We start from the raw sequence: 21,093 nt of genomic DNA, 5'->3' as shown, positions 1-21,093 counted from the left end.
AATAAGCAATGAAGCTGTCATGCTGAATAGCTTACATAGAACAGCTACTCCCTGCATAAAGCAAAGTACAGAGAGACAGAATAAAACAATGAAAGATTGTTTCCAGAAATTCAATCAATAGTGGTTATGCCATGTAACAAAAAGCTTCAATCATCAACTGAAGAGTAATGTTGCTTGAATTTCATTTTAGGTGCGTAATAAGTGAAAATCAATACCTTGGGCTGACAGTGAAATGCCATTCTCTGTTTTTTTAATTATTGTTCCTTGGGATAATTGCTGGCATGGTCACAATTTCGACCCATCCGTGAGAAGCCCTCCAGTCCATGTGTTAAAGGTACTCTAACAATGCCATTCATGAGTTCCAAGATTTTGACCAAGAGATAATGAAGAAATGACAATGTTTGCCTGTTGATTTGCAGGGATCCTCAAGGTATTCCCTTCTATCTGCTCTGCCAGCAGGCAGTACCTTCAGGAAGACATTTGATGAACTCCTGGTTGACCGACATGGACTAAAACCACCTAAAAATTGACCAGCAAGGTATGGGAGACAACAGGACGTTTTTGAAACAACTTAAAAAAACAGGCTGCAAAAAAGCAAAAGTCATTTTCATTCACAAACATGATTAACTCAAGGACAAACTTTATTCCGTCTGCTCTCTTCACAGAGACTTTTGCAGTCTGACTGTCCACAGAAGGTCCATAGAATTTGATTGTCTATGAAATGTCCATAGAATTAAAATAATTTCTCCCAGTACTGATAAGACCAGTACTCTTGGTCATCACAAATCTTTAGTGAAAATTGTGGGTGCAGGTCTAATGGGGTTAGGGTGCATGATCTTGTAAGAAATAAACTGGACATGAAAGGGACAATCACAAAGGGACGGATTTGTTTCAATCATTTGCCACAGGCATTATAAATTTCAAGTCGCAAAGAAACCATGGATTGGCCAGAAGTGTACAGATGTACTGAGGTGAATAATAGAGAAACATTAGCTGGAATCTAGATGAAAAAACCACAAGATGCTGGAGGAACTGAGCAGGTCAGGCAGCATTCGTGGAGAAAAGTGGATGGTCAACATTTCAGGTCAGGACCCTTCATGGGGCACCTGCCTCCATACCTTTGACCCATCCCTGGTGGATCTGCTCTCCCCTCCTCACCCGCACCTGCCTATCACTATCTCTCACCTGTATCTACCTATCACAACCCTGTGCCCACCCCACCTCCACTCTTTTGTTCACCTATCACTGCTCTGTTTTTCTCCCCTATATATTGGGCTTCCCCTTTTCCTATTTTCAGTCCTGAAGAAGGGTCCTGACCCGAAACATTGACCGTCTGCTTTTCTCCACCGATGCTGTCTGATCATTAAAGATCATTAAAGATCATTAAAGTACAAAAGCTGCAGAAGTGCATGGTACTTTATCATAATTTGAAGCACTTCTTATCATATAATCTTATGTCACGTAATTTGTTTGTAGTTTCTTGTCATATTTTACATTATATCAGTTGCAGTGTTAATTAGTTTCATTAAATTTTTAAAAGGAGTTCTTAGTTGTGCTGGTCTGTTAGGCTTGGCAAGCTTTGTCCCAGCTGGACAGAATCAAGACCAAAAACGGATAGTAGGTACCAGGGAGGACAATCTGCATCCTTGTTCTTCCAGAAGTCACTGGTTTGGTAGTGAAGAGTAGGGTGAGATTTTCCTGATGAGAAATGTCACTAAAGCAGATGATCTGCTGAGGTGTGGGGAGATGAGGTTGATGTGACAGCAGCATTTGACCAAGTGTGGCATCAGAGAGCCTTGGAAACACACCTTTGGTCAACCTGAGGACTGCAAGGATAATACACAGGCATGCTGATAAGAGGCAAGTATCTTCAGATGCTTCACAAGTATCAGGCGATGATTATATCCAACAGGAGATGGCATAAATATCTATCCTTGACATTCAGCGCTATCAACATCACTGAGTTCCCTTACCATCAACATACTTGGGGCCACAATTGTCTAGAGACCGAACTGGACCAATCATCTAACCAGCTAAATACCATGGTTATCAGAGCAAACCTAAACACAAGAAAAGGTGTGAGTGGGCTATGGTAGATTGACAAACTGCATTGGTAGATGTGACAGTAAATGAACAACAGCTAATCAAATGCTGTTTATAACAAATAAAAATTACTTCAAGGCACAAAACCCGAAAGGAAATGTGATTTCGCCATAGCGAATAAGAGGTTGAAGAGAACATGAGCTCAAAACAAAAGGCTAACAAAATTGCCTAAAGAGCAGTAACCCAGTGGCTCTGACGAAGGATCTTTGACATGAAATGTTAACTCTGATTCTCTTTCCACAGATACTGTCTGACTTGCTGAGTGTTTCCAGCAGTTTTTGTTTCAATTTCAGATTTCCAACATTCATTGTATTTTTGATTTTCATTTACTGTTAAATTCACTGCCATTTTATTTCCAGGAATGCTCACCTTGAAGAAGTTCTGCTTCACCTTCTGACAGGATTTCTGTCCATCCCTTTTACCTTGTTACCTTCAGTTGCTTCTTTTTGTCTTTGAAAAAAAAGAGATGAAATGTTTTCACCCAAAGCTCAGCGGACCTTTGAGATTACTTTCCTAAGAGGTGCAGAGGAGATCAGTCACTAAGTATATTGAAGACACACACTGATTTTTTTTGGTTTTAAGGGAAACAAGTGGGTGGTTAATACAGTAAAGCAGCACTGATTTAAAAGATTACAATCAGAGAAGGGAGGGATATGGACCATGTTCAGGCAGATGGATGAGTTTAATTAAATGTCATTAGCTTAATTAGTTTGGTACAACATTGTGGGCTGAAGGGCCTGTTCCTGTGCTGTAATGTTCTATGTTCTATCAGCTGTGATCTTACTGAATGGCCTATATATTCTTATGTAGGTCAAGGGTTGGGAATCCTGCAACGAGTGACTTATTCCTGACACCTCAAAGTCTCCTTCAACCATAGGGTATAAATCAGGAATGGAGAGAATGCTGTCTATTTGCCTGGATGAGTACAGCTTCAAGAACACTCAAGAAGCTCAACACAAGGACTAGGGCAAAGCAGCCCTCTTGAATGGGTCTCAATGCACCAGCCTAAATATTCATCTCCACTGCCATTGGTACACCGTAGCTACAGTGTGTAACATTTACATAATGCTCTGTAGTTAGACACCCTTGACATTCCAACAGAGTCTCCCAAATCCGTGACCTCTACCACCAGGAGGACAAAGGCATAGAAACATCCCCGCCAGGTTGCACACATTCCTTATCTGGAAGTGTATTCTTGATCCTTCAATATTGCTAGGTCGAAATCCTGGAAATCCTAACCCAACAGTACTGTAAGAATCCCTTCACCAGAAGGACTGCACTGATTCAGGGCAGCAGATCATCACCACCTTCTCATGGGCTAATAGGAATGGGCAATAACTTCTGCCTTGCCAACAACTCCCACATCCCGTAAGTGAATGAAAAAATAATTTTATTCCTCACTGTGGAACACGTGTATAAATTGGTTGGTGTCTCTTCTTCCCTTCCTTCTGTCAGGCAGTCCATCAGGATTGAGGATGATTTATTCTGACTTTGTGGGTTCTAAGGTAGCTGATGAGACCAGTGTGAGAATGGCAGATGGGGCAGGTGGTGGCTGGTGGTTTGGGTGGGTGGGTGGTTTGGGAGATGGTCTGCTCCTTCTGCAGTTATGCAAAGTCTCTGTGTGCTTTCAATCGGGTCGAACTAATTGAGTCATGGAATCATAGAGCAAGGAAACAGACCATTTGACCCAATTTGTCCATTCCAACCACGGGCACCCTTCCATATTAATCCCATCTCTCAGCACTTAGTCCATTGACTTCTATGCCTAAGTGATTCAAGTGCTTATCTAGATACTCCTTAAATACTGTCAACTTCAACTCAGGCAGTGCATTGCAGGTACTCACCACTCTCTGAGTGAAGAACGTCCCCCTTATATCCTCACTGCACCTCTTCCCCCTTACCCTAAATCTAAGTCCTCCAGTTTCATCTGTCTCTGATATAGGGAAATGTTTCCTGCAGTCTGAACTATCTGCACCCCTCATCATTTTATATACTTCAATCATGTCCCCTCTTAACCTCCTCTGCTCCAGGGAGAGCTGACCTAGCTGGTGGGTCAGTTTAGTATTGAATTGAAGTTGGATGGTTATTGAGTTCAGTAGATACATGCATTTAAGCTCAAGCTGCCTTTGAGACCTCAGATCATCCAAACCTTGGAAGGATCCTGCATTTGTTTGATATTCGATTTGTTTCACTGCATTGTGCTGCACTTTATGCAATTAAATGTTTACTTTGGAATTATCAAATGTCTACAATATATGTTGTAAAATGGTCACAATACATTGGAACGTCCATGAACTTCAGAACAATCTCTAGAATATTCACTTGGGCACTGGAACATTTACAACCCAGAATAGTCATTATAGTTTGAAATAATCATTAAATCCAAGAATTTCATTATGTTTAAGTAAAGTACTAATATCAAGACTACTCATTACACTTTAGAATGGTGTTCAGAGAACGCCTAGAAATTTACAATTCTAATGGTCAATTTTCTTAAAATGGCCATTCTGTTTTGAAATAGTCAGTGTCTCTCAGACAGTACACAGTACCAACTTCAAAACCAGCAACCAATCACCTCCAGCCTCACCGATGGCAAAATCTGCTGGTCTTATGTGGGCTCAGGACCCATAGAATTGGAGTACAAGCAAGTCATCTCTGATCTGAAGGGACAATCTAAGAAGGGTGAAGAAAGGGATGATGCCTGAGAAATTCACAGTGGTTTAGAATAGTCTCCTTAGGACAGTTGCTACTTTAGAATATCTACAGTACTCTAGAATAATAATTATATTCTGGAACAGAAGGTGCCCTAGAATAATTGCTATTTTTTCCACATTGACACTCTAGAACAGTGATTTTTTTTTCAGAATATCATTAGGCCAATCATTTTAAACCAGTGACAGTAATTACAGGCCTCACTGTGTGAAATGGCTGGACCTGATAGAGGGAAGTTACTGAAAGTTCAAGATAACATTTTATTGCTAAACAATACCTGGTACATTACTGACTTTTCCATAAGTTTCACAATTGAATTGACCAATTCTATAGTTAAAACTGAGCTCTAAAACTCAGTTTAAACCTGTGTGGAAAACTACCAGCAGGAGAGAAAGGGAAAATATTGTCATATAATAAAAGACACTATCTATAAAAGCTGCTGCGGAGGAATGAATTAAATGATGTCTAATCAGAAGGTACAGAGAAATCTCAGGGAATGGAGCCAATAAATAAATCTCAGTGACAAACATTCAGAGGTACTCCACAGCACATGATAGGTCATTTAGTCTGTTACACCTGGTTTCTTACATACTACCCTATAGTTGGGGTTGGGATGTAACCCTAACCCTAATCCTTACCAGCCCCCTCAACAAGCATGCCCCATTGGTCACTATCCATGTCAATGGCCATGGGAGAGTGGGATCCCACAACCAATCATTACCAGATTGGGTGATACTAGTTTGTCAGTCAAAGAGCCTTTTTATTTTTGGTTCCTGTAGTCAGACTCTTGAATGGGCCTCTCATACACTAAAAGATGAATTCTTGAGCTCTCCATCTCCCAGTCTACCTCGTCGTCTACCGGCACCACACTTTCTCAGTAAATGCAACACTATATTCTGCATTCTGTTTTTTTTAACTATCTCAATGTAATTATGTATGGCATAATCTGTCTGGATAGCATGCAAAACAAAAGCTTTTCACAGTATTTCGGTACATATCACAATAGTAAACCAATTCCAATTCCTAGTATCTTTTGTGCAAATAAACACTTTAATAAGAAAAAGGGTTGAAAAAAATTATGCAATAAATGTTCTTAGAAATTTTCTTTGGCTCTGTTCCCTGAAGGAGATCAATCTCCAATTCCTGTAGTTCCAGGAAAATGTCGATGAGCTGGCAAATATTCTCCACAAATATGGATAACATAAATAATTCAATGGCTTCAGCTTCTCTGTCATGTCTTGGAGTAAAATGTCAACATAAGAGAGGACATCTTAAAAGAATAAAACACATAGCCCATGGGACTGAAGCAAGAGTCTTGTCAAAGTTTGCCCTCTGTGATATCGGATGCCAAAGGTCCAATTTATTGTTCCTCCCAGAACCTGCTCATTCCCAAAATATTTTGGAGAGAAAAGGGATGGGTCAAGGCCTGATAAGGTGGATCACAGGCACCTATACATTGGGATTTCCTTGGGTGTGTGCCTGCAACAGGCATGAGTCAAGACAGCCACAGACGAAGGGCCTCCAGCTCACCTTCTTCCACATGTGCTCATTTCATAGGCTCCTGAAGGCTTTTTGCAACGGCTTCCTGAGGCTGAGAGGCAGCTGTGGAGTAGGGTGGGGCATGTTGTAGGGCAAAGTTGGGCTTCATTGCATCCCTTTTTAGAATGTCTCCACAAGTGTTTGGACTGCTGTCCCATAGCAACTGGAAAGCTAAGCTGAGAGTGAGGTCATTTCCTGTTCCTGGCACCTCACTCACTTTCCACTGAAAAGTCCTTATCAAAATGGTAGGTGTACTCTGAGCTGCGACTAAGTTGTGCAAGCAACTGAATTCCAGTGAGGGCAGATGAACTGAACAGGTATTCTGCACCACTCTTCCCTGTAAAGATTACAAGTGACATCCCAGAAATAGCTGTAAATTGGAAATTGCAGGAGAGAGAGGAGCTCAGGAAAATTACAATCACTGGGGAAGTTGTACTGAACAAATTGTTGGAGCTATGGGTCCTGATGGACTTCATCTTGGGGCCTTAAAATAAGTGGCCACTGAGACAGTTGATGCATTTGTGTTAATTTTTCCAAACCTCCCTAGATTTGGGGAAGGTTCTATTAGATTAAGGTTTTTAAGATATCTTTATTAGTCACATGTACATCAAAACACACAGTGAAATGCATCTTTGTGTAGAGTGTTCTGGGGGCAGCCTGCAAGTGTCGCCACACTTCCTGCGCCAACATAGCATGCCCACAACTTCGTAACCCGTACGCCTTTGGAATGTAGGAGGAAACCGGAGCACCCGAGGGACACCCACGCAGTCACGGGGAGAACGTACAAACTCCTTACAGACAGCGGACGGAATTGAACCCGGGTCGCTGGCGCTGTAATAGCGTCACGTTAACCTCTACACTAGAGGGAGTCAGAAAGCAGTGCAGTTAGCTTCACTTCTGTCATTTAGAAATGGTTAGAAGCTATTATGGCAGGACAGTTTGAAAAAAATCAAGGTAATCAGGCAATGCCTACCTCGTTTTGTGAAAGGGAAACCTTATTTAATCAATTTATTGCAGTTCCTTGAAGAAGGAACATGTGCTGTGGATAAAGGGGAATCCGTGAATGTACTGAGATTTCCAGAAGGCATTTGATATAAAGCATCATCAAAGGTTATTGTGGAAAGTAAATGCTCACGGTACAGGAGGTAACATGTTGGTAGGATAGAAGATTGGTTGGCTAAGAGGAAACAGAGCATAGATATGAATGGGTCTTTTACTGGTTGGCCACAGGGATTAGGGCTGGGGCCTCAACCTTTTACAATTTATATCAATGCCTTGAGGTCATTGGGCGACCTAGCAGAGGTCGATTGGAAGAGCCTGTTTGAAGGGAAAGGAACAAATGGCAACTGAGAGGCTTTACATTTCCAGCTGGGATGAAAGGAAAACCTGATAAGTTTAGGGAACCCTGGCTGACAAGAGATATTAAGGCTCTGGTCAAGAAAAAGAAGGAAGCATACATAGGGTTTAGGAGGTCTGAGACCTCAATCCCTTGACTGTAACAAGAATAAGAATACACTTAAGAGGGAAATCAGGAGGGCAAAAAGAGATGGATGGGATTTTTAAGGAATATTTCTCCTCGGTGTTTACTAAGGAGAAAATCATGGTTGCTCAAGAGATAAGGGAAACTACTGGTGATGTTTTGGAGAATATTCATATTACCAGGGAGGAGGTATTGGCAGCCTTACAGTGCATTAAGGTGGACAGATCCCCAGGGCCTGACTGAGTGCATCCTCGGACTTTGTGGGAGGCCAGAGGAGAAATTGCGGAGGGCCTTGCGGAGATATTTGCTTCATCATTAGTCACTGGTGAAGTTCCCGAAGACTGGAAGGTGGCTAATGTCATTCTGTTGTTTAAGAAGGATAGCAAGGATAAGCCAGGGAACTACAGGCTGGTCAGCCTGACATCAGTTACTGGAGGGAATTCTGAGGGACAGGATCTACCAGCATTTGGATAGACAGAGTCTGATTGGGAGGAATCACCATGGCTTTGTGTGTGGGAAATTGTGTTTGACAAATCTTTTAGAGCTTTTTGAAGAGGTAACCAGAAGGGTAGATGATGGTAAGGCAGTGGATGTTGTCTATTTGGGCTTTATCAAGGCCTTTGACAAGGTCCCGCATTGTAGACTGGTCTGGAAGGTTAGGTCCTGTGGAATCCAGCGACAGCTAATTAGGTGGATTCAAAATTGGCTCGGATGTAGGAAGCAGAGGGTGGTGGTTGAAGGTTGTTTCTCGGAATGGAGGCCGGTGACTAGTGGTGTGCCGTAGTGGTCGGTGTTGGGACCCTTGTTATTCGTTATTTATATAAATGATTTGGATGCGAATGCACAAGGCTTGATGAGTAAGTTCGCAGATGACACAAAAATAGGAGGTGTTGTTGATGGTGAGGAAGGTTATCATAGATTACAGGGGGATCTTGATCAGTTAGGGAAGTGGGCCGAGGACTGGCAAATGGATTTCAATACAGATATGTGTGAGGTGATGCGGTTTGGAAAGTGAAACCAGTATAGGACTTATACTATGATTGGTAGGGCACTAGGGAGTATAATGGAACAGAGAGACCTGGGAGCGCAAGTGCATAGTTAGTTAAAAGCAGTGTCACAGGTAGACAGTGTAGTGAAAAAGGCGCTTAGCACGTTGGCCTTCATCAGTCAGGGCATTGAGTATAGAAGTTGGGACATTAAGTTGCAGTTGTATAAGTGGTTGGTGAGGCCACATTTGGAGTACTGTGTACAGTTTTGGTCACCCTGTTATAGGAAAGATGTGGTTAAACTGGAAAGAGTGCAGAGAAGATCTATGAGGATGCTGCCAGGACTAGAGGGCCTGAATTATTGGGAGAGATTGACAAGGCTAGGTTTCTATTCCTTGGAATGTAAGAGAATGCATGTAGAAGTGTTTAAAATTATGAGAGGTGTAGATAAGGCGGACGGTAAGAGTCTTTTTCCAGTGTGGGGGAGCCCAAAATAGAGGGTGAGAGGGGAAAGACTTAAAAGGGACCTGAGGGGCAACTTTTTCACGCAGAGGGTGGCGAGTTGAGGCAGGTACAATAGTATAATTTAAGAAGCACTTGGACAGGTATATGCGGGGTGCGGGGCTTAGAGGGATCTGGGCTGAATGCAGGAAATTTGGTCTAGCTGGGTGGGCACCATGTCAGCATGGACTGGTTGGGCTGAAGGGCCTATATCCATGCTGTATTGTTCTATGACTCTATGACTTAAATGAACCCACTGAAGACATCTACATGAGGCAATGTCTTAGGAAGGTGGCATCCATTATCAGGGACCACCACCATCCAGGCCATGCCCTCTTCTCCACATTACCATGAGACAGGAGGTACAGGAACCTGAAGACCACCACCCCAAGGTTCAACAGCAGCTTCTTCCCCACTGCCATCAGGTTCTTGAACCAACCTGAAAAACCTTAACACGACCTCATACTATATATATTTCTCTCTCTCAATCTTGCAACAGTGTCATTTTGTTTATTTTGTTGTTTATTTTGCACACATGTAAGTTATGTATAATTTATTTAAATTTAAGTTTGCATTAACTTATGTTTGCCTTTGTCTTTGTCTTGTAAGGTACTGCACTGCTGCTGCAAAATGCAAATTTTCACGGCATTTATACCCTACATATGTATACCTATGATAACAATATACTTGAACTTGAAGATATGGTTGCTAAGCTAATTGAAGGTGCACAGATAAGTAGGAAAGTAAATGGTGAAGAATACATGAGGAGGCTACAAGGGATATAGACGGTTAAGTGAGAGGATGAAGATCTGGCATATTGTGATAAAAGTGAAATTGTCTGTTTTGACAGGGAAAATAAAAAGGAAAAATATTGTTTGAAAAGTGAAAGTTTGCAGAACTCTAAGATGCAGAGCGTCCTAACACAGGATTCGCAAAAGGCTGGTGTGTAGGTAAAGCGAGTAATTAGCAAAGCTGACAGCATTACTGTTTACTGCTAGTGGAATTGAATATAAATGCAGGAAAGTTATGCTTCAGTTACATAGGGCACTGGTGGAACCTCATCTGAAATACTGTGTACTTGAGGAAGGATGTTAATACTTTGGAAGCAGTTCAGTGAAGATTTAGTGGCCTGGTACTGGAAAAGGAATGTTGTCTGATAAGGACAGGTTGTACAGGTTAGACTTGTATCTGCTGTATCTTAGAAGAATGAGGAGGGGTTTGATTGAAACATACATATATACGACCCTGAGCGTTCTTGAAAATGGTGGATGTGGAGAGAATCCAGAACAGGGGGTCATTATTTAAAAATAAAGTTTCACTGACTTAAAACAGAGATGAGGTGAAATATTTTCCATTAGATGTTGTGAGTATTTGGAAATCTCTTCCTCAAAGGATGTTGGAAATAGAGTGGATATTTTTGAGGCAGATTTAGATCCAACATGCACGGGAGTGAAAGTTTACCACAAGGAGATAAGGACGTTGAGTTACAATTACAACCAAATCAGCCACAATCTTATTAAGTGTGCGGACAGGTTTGAAGGGCCAAGTGGCCAAGTCCTGCTTAGAATTAGTACAGACATAAAATCCAATAGATGGTGAGCTTTGCAAGGAGTGCGCAAGTAAATACTGGTGGGGTTGGCGCTAGGGTGAAGGTCAGAGGGTAATCGACCCTTCAGATTGTCAGCAGCCTAGGATAACATCAGAAGAAAAAGGCAAAATTTAACTTCAGCTGCTACACATTTGAAATTAAAAAAAAGATATTGGAAACATTCAGCAGGTCTGCAAGCATCGTAGAGAGAGAAAAACACAGCTAATATTTCAAGTCAACAGCGAAACAGGCAAGGCATAGAAGGATATGGTCCTAATGCAGGCAAATGAGATTGGTGGACATGGATGGAGTGGGCGGAGGTGCCCATTTCTGTGCTGTACAACGCTAAGGTTCCAAAGACCTCTCATCAGAGCCTGACTGTATCACAAGTCCCGCTTCTGAAGGTTAGCTCAATATTGAATGGATTTGAGTTTGAAATTACTGTACATTCAGGTCCAGACCGGCAGTGGTGGTGACCTTATGTGAAACAGGAGAGGGTACTCTGGCCATCTGACCTCTTTTATTTGTTCAATACTGGCTCATATACTGTCTGGAAAACAGATCCAATATGTGCAACTAACTGACCACCTTGTAAAATTCCAGGGTTATGATCCTGATTGTTAACAATTTTGTTGAAGTTGGGAAGGAAGGCCTGTCTTTATGAAGAAAAACTAGGCTAATGTCTGTTGATTTTGGAGGGAGAGATTGTTTCAGAGCTGGAAATAGGTGCTGGGGTTGAGGCTGGGAGCAGGGGAGAGGTGTGAGAAGGTGAGATACTATTTTGGTTGAAACATTTGCGGCAAATGGATGAAGAGGTGGGAGTAAGCGACTTATCTTGATGGATGATGTCATGAGTGTGGGTGATGGAAAATATTGTGGTGGTGATATATAGAGGAATTGGTAACAAGGGACTGCATTCACATTGAAAAAGGCGCAGAAATTAGGGAGGATTTAGATTCAAATCAGGTGGAGGGAGAGAAATATTTTAAAAAGCAGTTAAGAGTAAAAAAGGAAGGAAGAATAAGCAAGCAATTTTTTAAATATTCTAACAACAAATTGCAAACTGTGGGAATGAGGGTCCACAGTTCAATTGTTCACTTCCTGAACAAGAGAGGTTGACTGCACTGCAGGATCCTTAGATTTAAAGGGTCCTTAGGTTTTTAAGTACTGGCCTTAACTTTCTGGAGTGAGTTTAATTAATCCTAGCATGGCAATTTTGTTGACATTCAAAAAAAAACGTTCAGCTATTTGTTGACATTCAGGGACAGGTTGATGGTGAGCAAACAGTCTCGAGAAATTAATACTGTAGAAATTGTTCTGCAACTTGCAGCAATTTGTAACTGGCTGTATGTCTCTTTGGATGCACAGGTTGTGGAACAATTTACTAAATTAATACATTTTTCGTTGGTTTCCTGCAAATTCTGGGCCACTTTATCAAAAAAATTACAGTCAAAATGTATAAATATCACAGCACATCCAATAGAAAAGTTAAGTTGCTATGGATACAATCATTGTTTCAGACAACAAGAGTCACAAACTTTCAATAGACAAACTGGCAACAACTTGAAATCTTTTTGAGGCAATTACATGCTGTGCAAGCACGCAGGGTGACACATACCATGGAAATGCAAGCACCAACATGATCAGGTTGCATTCCTTGCATGTGAAAAGATTGCGCAACAGGATTTTAGGGACAATTTTACCTCCACCAGCTGCAACTGCGTTCAACTTCAGTTTAAACATTAACTTCAGTTCAACTGAATCAAAATTAAAATGGTTTTGGAAACAAGGCTCCAATAACTTTTGAAGGAATGGAAGTCAAACTTACCTCATAATGGACAACAGTGACAGTGTTCACCGGAGTTGTACACCAACAACTACAGGGCCAGTTTTGGTTGGCTGGGGTAACTTGGCATGCAGTTGGCATGACAATGGTGTTCCCCACTCACCCACCTGGTCACAGCAGCTGGGAGTCTGAATTAGTTTTGTTCTTGGAATCTGAATGGCATTTGGCCAAGGATCTCGTAAGCCTTGACGTTTGTGATTAATTACACACCTGAGTACAAGGAAAACGTGGCTAATTTGATTATTGCCACATCTAAGATTCTAGGTATGCTTAGAGGCATAGAGAATGCAGTTAAAGGGAAATATATAGAGTGCTCTTAAGAGAGATTGCAATAACATAACATAATAATATCAGAGCAGTACTACAGACAAGTGAACACCCAGTTGTGAGGGCTGGAAATTATTCAGTTCCTGTAGAAAGTGAGGTGAAATTAAGATATCTTTATCAGTAACACATATATTGAAACACACAGTGAAATGCATCTTTTGCGCAGTGTTCTGGGGGCAGCTCACAAGTGTCGCCACACTTCCAGCGCCAACATAGCATATCCACAACTTCCTAACCCGTACGTCTTTGGAATGTCGGAGGAAACTGGAGCACCCGAGGGAAACCCACGCAGACATGGGGAGAACGTACAAACTCCTTACAGACATCGGCTGGAATTGAACCCGGGTCTCTGGCGCTGTAATAGCGTAACGCTAACCGCTACATATTACAGGCCCAAAGATGGGAGAGGTGGGGGGGATAATGCATTAGGAGTCAAACAGTGGCTGGCATCAGAGCCAGAGTATATTCAAAGGGGCGTTACAGCCTTCTGGGCTCCACATTCAATGAACTGAGATAATCAGCCATTCCAATCTCACATTCCCATCATTCTGTTTTTCTCCGTCCTGGGTAATTCAGATTTCATTCACCTCCTTCTCTTTACCCTACTCTGCACATATACTTACCATGCTCCTTTAACTGCCATCACCAAGCCTTGCGCCATTCAACTCCTCCTGGACTCCAGTCTACCACAGCTCTTCCCTTTCAGTCCTTTCATCCCCTTCTGCAACTTAATTCATTTGAACAGAGGAGTTTTCTGCAACTTCTCAGGAGAGCTCATCAACCTAAACTCTATTAACGCTGTTTCTGTTTTTTTCCACAAATTCTATCTGACCTGTTGAGGATTTCCAGAATATTTTGTTTTTATTTTTGTACATCATTCAGAGTGAGCAAACCTCCTCCCCTGGATGCACAAGTAAGAACACTCAGGCCACCGGTTTAGAAAATCCACTTCAGCGTCCTATAGCAGTGACAGAATTGCTTTGTGTATGTCTCAAGCTACGCTCCCTTTGGGTTTGGCTCAGGCTGCCTACCCATTTCCAATACATTCATAAAATCACTGCACAGTGGGTTATTTAATCTTTTATATTTCTCTTAATTACAGCCCTATTTCCAAAGGAAATGAAATGATAGATGGATGAAAAATTGAAAGAGAGAAAGAGAGAGAGAGACATCAAGAACAGCTGGGCATCGCATATGCTGATAGTGCCTCTTACAACAAGGTGGAGGTGGTGTAAGATATGTTTTGAAGCAAATCAGTTCACGTTGTGGTGACTTGTTTATTTCTGCGTGTCTGTGAAACTCTTGGAACAGCAGAGATGGACAGATAGTGTGTTTTATTTGCACTGGGGAGATGACTGTTGTTTTGCAGAATGTTTCCCTCCATGGCTTAAATGGATAGAGCAGAGTTAATGACGCACAGATTCCACACAGTTTGAGGAATCAGTGGGTTTGATGAACCCAATGACCTTTCAGATCCCACTCGTTAGTTCACTTCATTCTTAAAGTCTGTCTGTCACCTCCCAAACTAAAAACATATTCAGAATCTCTGACCCAACCTTGCTGTTGTCAGAATCAATGGAAACTGAGTTGAGGTGGTCTTTAACAATGTCTTCAACATGAAACTAGAGGAGCATTTCACAATAATCCAGAATGAACCAATACTCAGCAATGCACCCTGATCAAGCAGAGGGAGATTAAAGCATAAAACAGGAGATAACATAGGGGCAAGAACATCATGGAAAACTGTCAGGAAATGAGTCACCCGGACAACATGTCTACCTGAATTTATAAACTCACACCAGTCTGACTTTAACAAACTTCAAGTCAAAAGGTAAGTAATTCACACAGTAGGAAGAAACATCTTTACTCTGCTGTTGGCCGACATTGTTATGAAGCTCTGAGCAGCAGTGCAACAAGGGGAGACAAAACCATAAAAGGAGAAAAGGCCATTTAGTCAGTCAAATAAGGTTGTCAATAGGGTTGTCCTTGTGGATCCTATTTATTTCCAGGACATTTTCATGAGCAACAGTAGGGAGAAAATTCATAGGTGTCTTGTAGCAAGTGGCTCACCCAATGCCTTTTCGCCATCTACAAGGCACAAGTCAGGAGTGTGACATTAATCAAGGAAGATATCAGAGTAGTGGAGAATTGTGATATAGAGGCAGTGGATAGTAATGTAGAATCAGTTGGGGTTGAGATCATGAACAGCAGCGGAAGGAAGACAGGGGTGGGAGTAATCTATAGGCCCCCAAAATGTGATCTCTCAATAGGGCAGAGCATAAATGGGAAAATATTGAGGGCATGTTTGAAAGGAACTGCAATTGTCATGGGAGATCTTAATCTACATATTGGTTGGATGAATCAAACTGGCAAGGGTATTGTTGTGGGTCAAGGATCACCTTTTAGAGAAGTATGTAATGGAATGCACTCAGAAGAGGGCTAATTTAGATTTGATCATGAATAATGAGTAGTGATTAATGAGAGATTTTATGGTTAAAAATTCCCTCGGAAGCAGTGACCACAATACAATAGAATTTAGGGTGTAGTCTGAGGATGAATATCACAGGACCAAAACCACAATCTTCAACTTAAATAACGGCAACTATAATGGTACGAAGGTGGAGTCGTCTGAGGTGGATTGAGAAAATAAGCTCAGAGACAGGTCAGTAGGTGAACAGTAGCAGATATTCGAACAGCTCATCCATAACACTCAGCAGGACTGTATCCCGATTAGAAAGACTCCAGGAGAAAGATGCATGATCTGTGGTTAACAAAGAAGGCCAAGGATAATGTTAAGTTGAAAAGTACAGCATACAAAGTGGCTGGTGGTTGGCCAGAGGACTGGGAAGTTTTTAGGATTCAGCTGCAAAACAGCTCATGGGAATGGAGAAAATCTATTTTGGGAGAAAATCTATTTTGAGAGAAAATTTGTGTGATAACGAAACAGGCAGCAAGAGTTTCTATAGACATATAAATGGGAAGAAAGTGACTCAGACAAGTGTGGGATCTCCAGAGGACAAGGCTGATGAATTAATAACAGGAAACAAAGAATTGGCAGATATGTTAAATCAATGTCTTGCATCATTCTTCACTGTGGAAAACATTGCAAATATCCCTAATGGGCTAATTTCAACCAACACGGAGGAAGTTGTAAAGACCCCAGTCACAAAGGATAAAGTATTGGAGAAACTCACAGGGCTAAAGGTGTACAAATCTCCGGGACCTGATGGCTTGCACCAAAGGGTTTTAAAGGAAGTGGCTGCAGAGATAGAGGACCTATTGGTTAAAATGTTTCCAAACCTGCTAAATTCCAAAAGAGTATCAGAAGATTGGAATACAGCCAATGTGACTCCTCTGTTCAAAAAAAAATGACAAGGGCAGAAGGTAGGGAATGATAGACCAGTAAGTTTAACATCTTTTGTTGACAAGATGCTAAAATCAGTAATAAAACAAGAAATAACTAATCATCCAGGAAAGCTGAATGTAATCAAACTTATTCAACATGGTTTTATGAAAGGTAAATTGTATTTGACAAATTTATTTAAATTCCTCCAGGATGTGACAGGCAGAGTTGATAGAGGGGAACCTGTAGCTGTAGTATACTTAGATTTCAAAAAGGCATTTCACAATGTATTGGTATTATTGGTATTGGTATTGGTTTATTATTGTCACTTGTACTGAGGTACAGTGAAAAACTTGTCTTGCAAACCGATCGTACAGGTCAATTCATTACACAGTGCAGTTACATTGGGTTAGTCCAGAGTGCATTGAGGTAGTACAGGTAAAAACAATAACAGTACAGAGTAAAGTGTCACAGCTACAGAGAAAGTGCAGTGCAATAAGGTGCAAGGTCACAACAAGGTAGATCGTGAGGTCATAGTCCATCTCATCGTATAAGGGAACCGTTCAATAGTCTTATCACAGTGGGGTAGAAGCTGTCCTTAAGTCTGGTGGTACGTGCCCTCAGGCTCCTGTATCTTCTACCTGATGGAAGAGGAGAGAAGAGAGAATGTTCTGGGTGGGTGGGGTCTTTGTTTATGCTGGCTGCTTCGCCAAGACAACGAGAGGTAAAGACGTCCAAGGAGGGGAGGCTGGTGTCCGTGATGTGCTGGGCTCTGTCCACAACTCTCTGCAGTTTCTTGCAGTCCTGGGCAGAGCAGTTGCCATACCAAGCCATGATACATCCAGATAGGTTGCTTTCTATGGTGCATCGGTAAAAGTTGGTGTGAGTCAAAGGGGACAAACCAAATTTCTTTAACCTTCTGAGGAAGTAGAGGCGCTGGTGAGCTTTCTTGGCCATAGCTTCTATGTGATTTGACCAGGACAGGCTGTTGGTGGTGATGATTCCCAGGAACTTGAAGCTGTCAACCCTCTCAGCCTCAGCACCATTGATGTAGACAGGTGCATGTACACTGCCCCCTTTCCTGAAGTCAATGACCAGCTCTTTTGTTTTGTCGACATTGAGGGAAAAGTTGTTGTCATGACACCATGTCACTAAGCTCTCTATCTCCTTCCTGTACTCCGCCTCATTGCTGTTTGAGAAATGGGCTACAACGGTGGTATCATTTACAAGCTTGTAGATGGAGTTAGAGCAGAATCTGGCCACACAGTCATGAGTGTATAGGGAGTAGAGTAGAGGGCTGAGGATGCAGCCTTGTGGGGCACCAGTGTTGAGAATAATCATGTCGGAGATATTGCTGCCTATTCTCACTGATTGCGGTCTGTTTGTTAGAAAGTCAAGGATCCAGTTACAGAGGGAGGCGTTGAGTCCTAGGTCTCAGAGTTTGGTGACAAGCTTGCTTGGGATTATTGTACTGAAGGCAGAAATGTAGTCAATAAACAAAAGTCAAACGTAGGTGTCTTTACTGTCCAGATGCTCCAGAGCTGAGTGTAGAGCCAGGGAGATGGCATCCGCTGTAGACCTGTTTCAGCGATAGGTGAATTGCAGTGGGTCAAGGTTGTCTGGGAGGCTGGAGTTGATGTGTGCCATGACCAACCTCTCAAAGCACTTCATGATGGTGGATGTCAGAGCCACTGGTCGGTAGTCATTGAGGCATGTTACCTTGCTTTTCTTCGGTACTGGGATGATAGTGGTCTTCTTAAACAGGTGGGAACCTGAGATTGAAGCAGGGAGAGGTTAAATATGTCTGCAAATACTTCTGCCCGCTGATCAGCACAAGATCTGAGCACACAGCCAGGGACACCATCCGGGCCAGGTGCTTTCCTCGTGTTCACTCTCCGGAAGACTGATCTTATGTCCTCCACTGTGATTACAGGTTCAGCCGCATTGGAGGCTGTCAGGGTGGATGGTGACAATCCACTTCCCTTCTGTTCAAAATGTGACACATAAATTAAGAATCCAAGGTATTGGAAGAAGTGCGTTAGCATAGATTGAAAACTAGCTGTCAAATAGAACACAAAGAGTTGGAATAAATGGTTCCTTTTCAGGATGGAGGGATGTAACTATTGGAGTATCCCAGGGATTGATTCATTAATGACCTAAAGGAAGGAACTAAATGTAAAATTTCCAAGTTTGCCAATGATATAAAAATTGGTGCAAGAGCATGTTGTGATGAGGACATTGTCTGATTCTGCAATGGTGTATATATAGATAGTATGATTAGATTAAGCTCTGGCAAATAAAGTTTAATGGGGGGATGTGTGAGGTCATGCACTTTGGTAAGAGGAATCAAAAGGTAGATTATTATCTAAATGGAGAAAGATTGCACATGAGTGAAATTCAGATGGACCTTGGTGTTCTAGTGCATGAATCACAAAAAGATGGTAAGCAAGTACAATAAGTTGTTAAAAAGGCAAATGACATTTTGGCCTTTACTGTGAAGGGATTGGAATTTAAGAATAGGGAGATTTTGTTACTGTTATAAAGAGTCTTAGTGAGGCCTCACCTGGAATACTGTGCACAGTTTTGACCCCCCTTTGTGACATTGGAAGCAGTCCAAAGGGGTTTTATTCGACTAATTCCTGGGAATGAGAGGATTGTCCGATCACAATAAGCTGGACAGTTTGGATCTGTCTACTATGTGTACTATCTACAGTGTCATGTAATATATAAAATGCACTGCAATCGCTTGCCTAGACTACTCCAACAGGACCTCCAAAATTTCTGATCTCTTCCACAAATAAGAGTAATGGTAGCAGGCTTATGGGAACACAATCAGCTGCAGGTTCTCTTCCACACTGCATACTGTCCTAATTTGGCAATGTATCAACTTTCCTTCATCTTTGCTGAATCTAATTCCTGGAAGTCCCATCAGCACAAGATTATAGGACTGTATTCACTAGTTTAAAATGCTGGCTCACCACCACTTCTCAAGCATGTGAGCAGTAAATATTGACTTTTCCAGCAATGCCCACACCCTGGGAAAGTGAGAAATAACTCTGTGAAGATTCAGCCTTGGCTTGACATTGCCCTAAACCATATTTTGTCATAGCATGGCAATTCAGAATTCTCACAAGCAAACCTGTGCAGAAGGGTGTAGTTGGTTGTAGTTTGTGAATCCAGCTCATCTGGCCAGAAAAAGCTCATTGGAATGTCTCAATGCATGACGCCAATCTCATTGAATAGCTGCTAGACTGCTCAGTACTGAAAACCTTAATCTGGGTTAAAAATCCTTTGGAAGTCTTTCTACACCTGCCTCAGGCAATGAGGATTAAAAGAGCAACGAAAGGTAACTTGATCCTGCATACAATTTAAGAATTCTTTTTCAGTTCAAAGACCACCGGGATCAGCGAGTTTTCTTTCATAAAGTTATCAAATTTGATGATGCATTCTCTCAACATATCTGTCGGTTATTTCTCTCCACTGAAATACATCTAAGTGTCCATTTATCCCTTTGGCACCAATGCTTCGGGATATGCTGAGGTTGAGAGAGATGCTTTATAACTGATATATTTTGTTGCTTATTTTGAGCATGGGTGGCAAAGCCAGTGTTTGTTGGGTGGCACAGGTGGCACCACTGGCAAAGCTGCTACGTTGGAACTCCAGTGACCAGGGTTCAGTCCTGACCTCCAACACTGCCTATGCGGAGTTTGCACACTCTACCTGTGACCACGTGGTTTCCCACCACCCCCCCCCCCCCCCCCACACAGCGCTCTGGTTTCCTACCACTTCCCAAAGACATGCAGGTTGTCCACTCATTATCCCTCATATGTAGGTGAGTGGTGAAATCTCTGGGAAAAGTTGATGGGAACATAGGGAGAATAAAATGGAATTGGTTAGAATTAATGTGAACGGGTGCTTGATGGTCAGCAATGGACTCAGTGAGACAAAGGGCCCATTTCTCTGCTGAATCTATGAGTTTATGACCCATCCATGGTTGCGCTAGAGAAGGTGGTGGTGAGAAACTTCTTGAACTGTTGTAGTTTGCATGATGAAGTTTCTCCCACTGTACTGGACCTAGTAATTGTGAAGGATCAAAGGCATGTATACGAGTCAGGATGATGTAGGAAGGGAACATGCAGATAGTGAAAGTCCCACATGCCCACTTTCCTTGTCCTTCTAGCTGTCGGGATGCTGTTAAAGAAACCTTTAGTTATTTGTGAGTGTCCTCTGATAGGAAAGTAGGTTTGTCCCCTTGTGGATTTTCAGCTTTGAGTTTTTCATGACTACTCTAGCTTTTTATTTAAAATTATTGAATTGACTGAGCTGCTGTGATGGAATTGAAAGTCATGGGTCCAGTCTTTGATCCAGGCCTCTGAATAACCAATCCAGCATTATGGTAGAGTCCCAGTCTGTTCACCTGTCTGCCTATCTTTCCTTCTGCCTCTTTCTTTCTCTATCTTCCTAAATGGTTAATGAAGCATTTGCTTGTGAATATTTGTGGTGTTTTGCCTTTATCCTCAGGGAAGTCTATACTTTTTGAATCTTTGTTTATGTGCTACTCCTCATTCTGAGTGTCTATGGTTAGAGATCTCCTTCTGGAAGAATGCTTATAATGGCCATCACACTTTATCTTTCTCTCTCTCTCTCTCTCTCTCTCTCTCTGACACA

The 21,093-nt window shown here is 42.0% G+C and overlaps 1 long non-coding RNA gene across 1 annotated transcript; it reads right to left on the bottom strand.

The window, feature by feature from the left end:
• Positions 1-207: 207 nt before the first annotated feature.
• Positions 208-12,886, bottom strand: LOC127581837 (uncharacterized). The gene is made up of 4 exons (XR_007958022.1): positions 12,738-12,886; positions 2,473-2,553; positions 1,974-2,060; positions 208-519 (listed from the first exon to the last, which is right to left on the bottom strand). It is a non-coding gene; the product is annotated as an uncharacterized LOC127581837 (long non-coding RNA).
• Between the last annotated feature and the right edge of the window lie 8,207 nt (positions 12,887-21,093).

Source organism: Pristis pectinata, chromosome 22, assembly GCF_009764475.1.
Source record: "Pristis pectinata isolate sPriPec2 chromosome 22, sPriPec2.1.pri, whole genome shotgun sequence".
NCBI classification, from domain to species: Eukaryota; Metazoa; Chordata; class Chondrichthyes; order Rhinopristiformes; family Pristidae; genus Pristis; species Pristis pectinata.
This window is presented reverse-complemented; position numbering and strand designations above follow the sequence as displayed.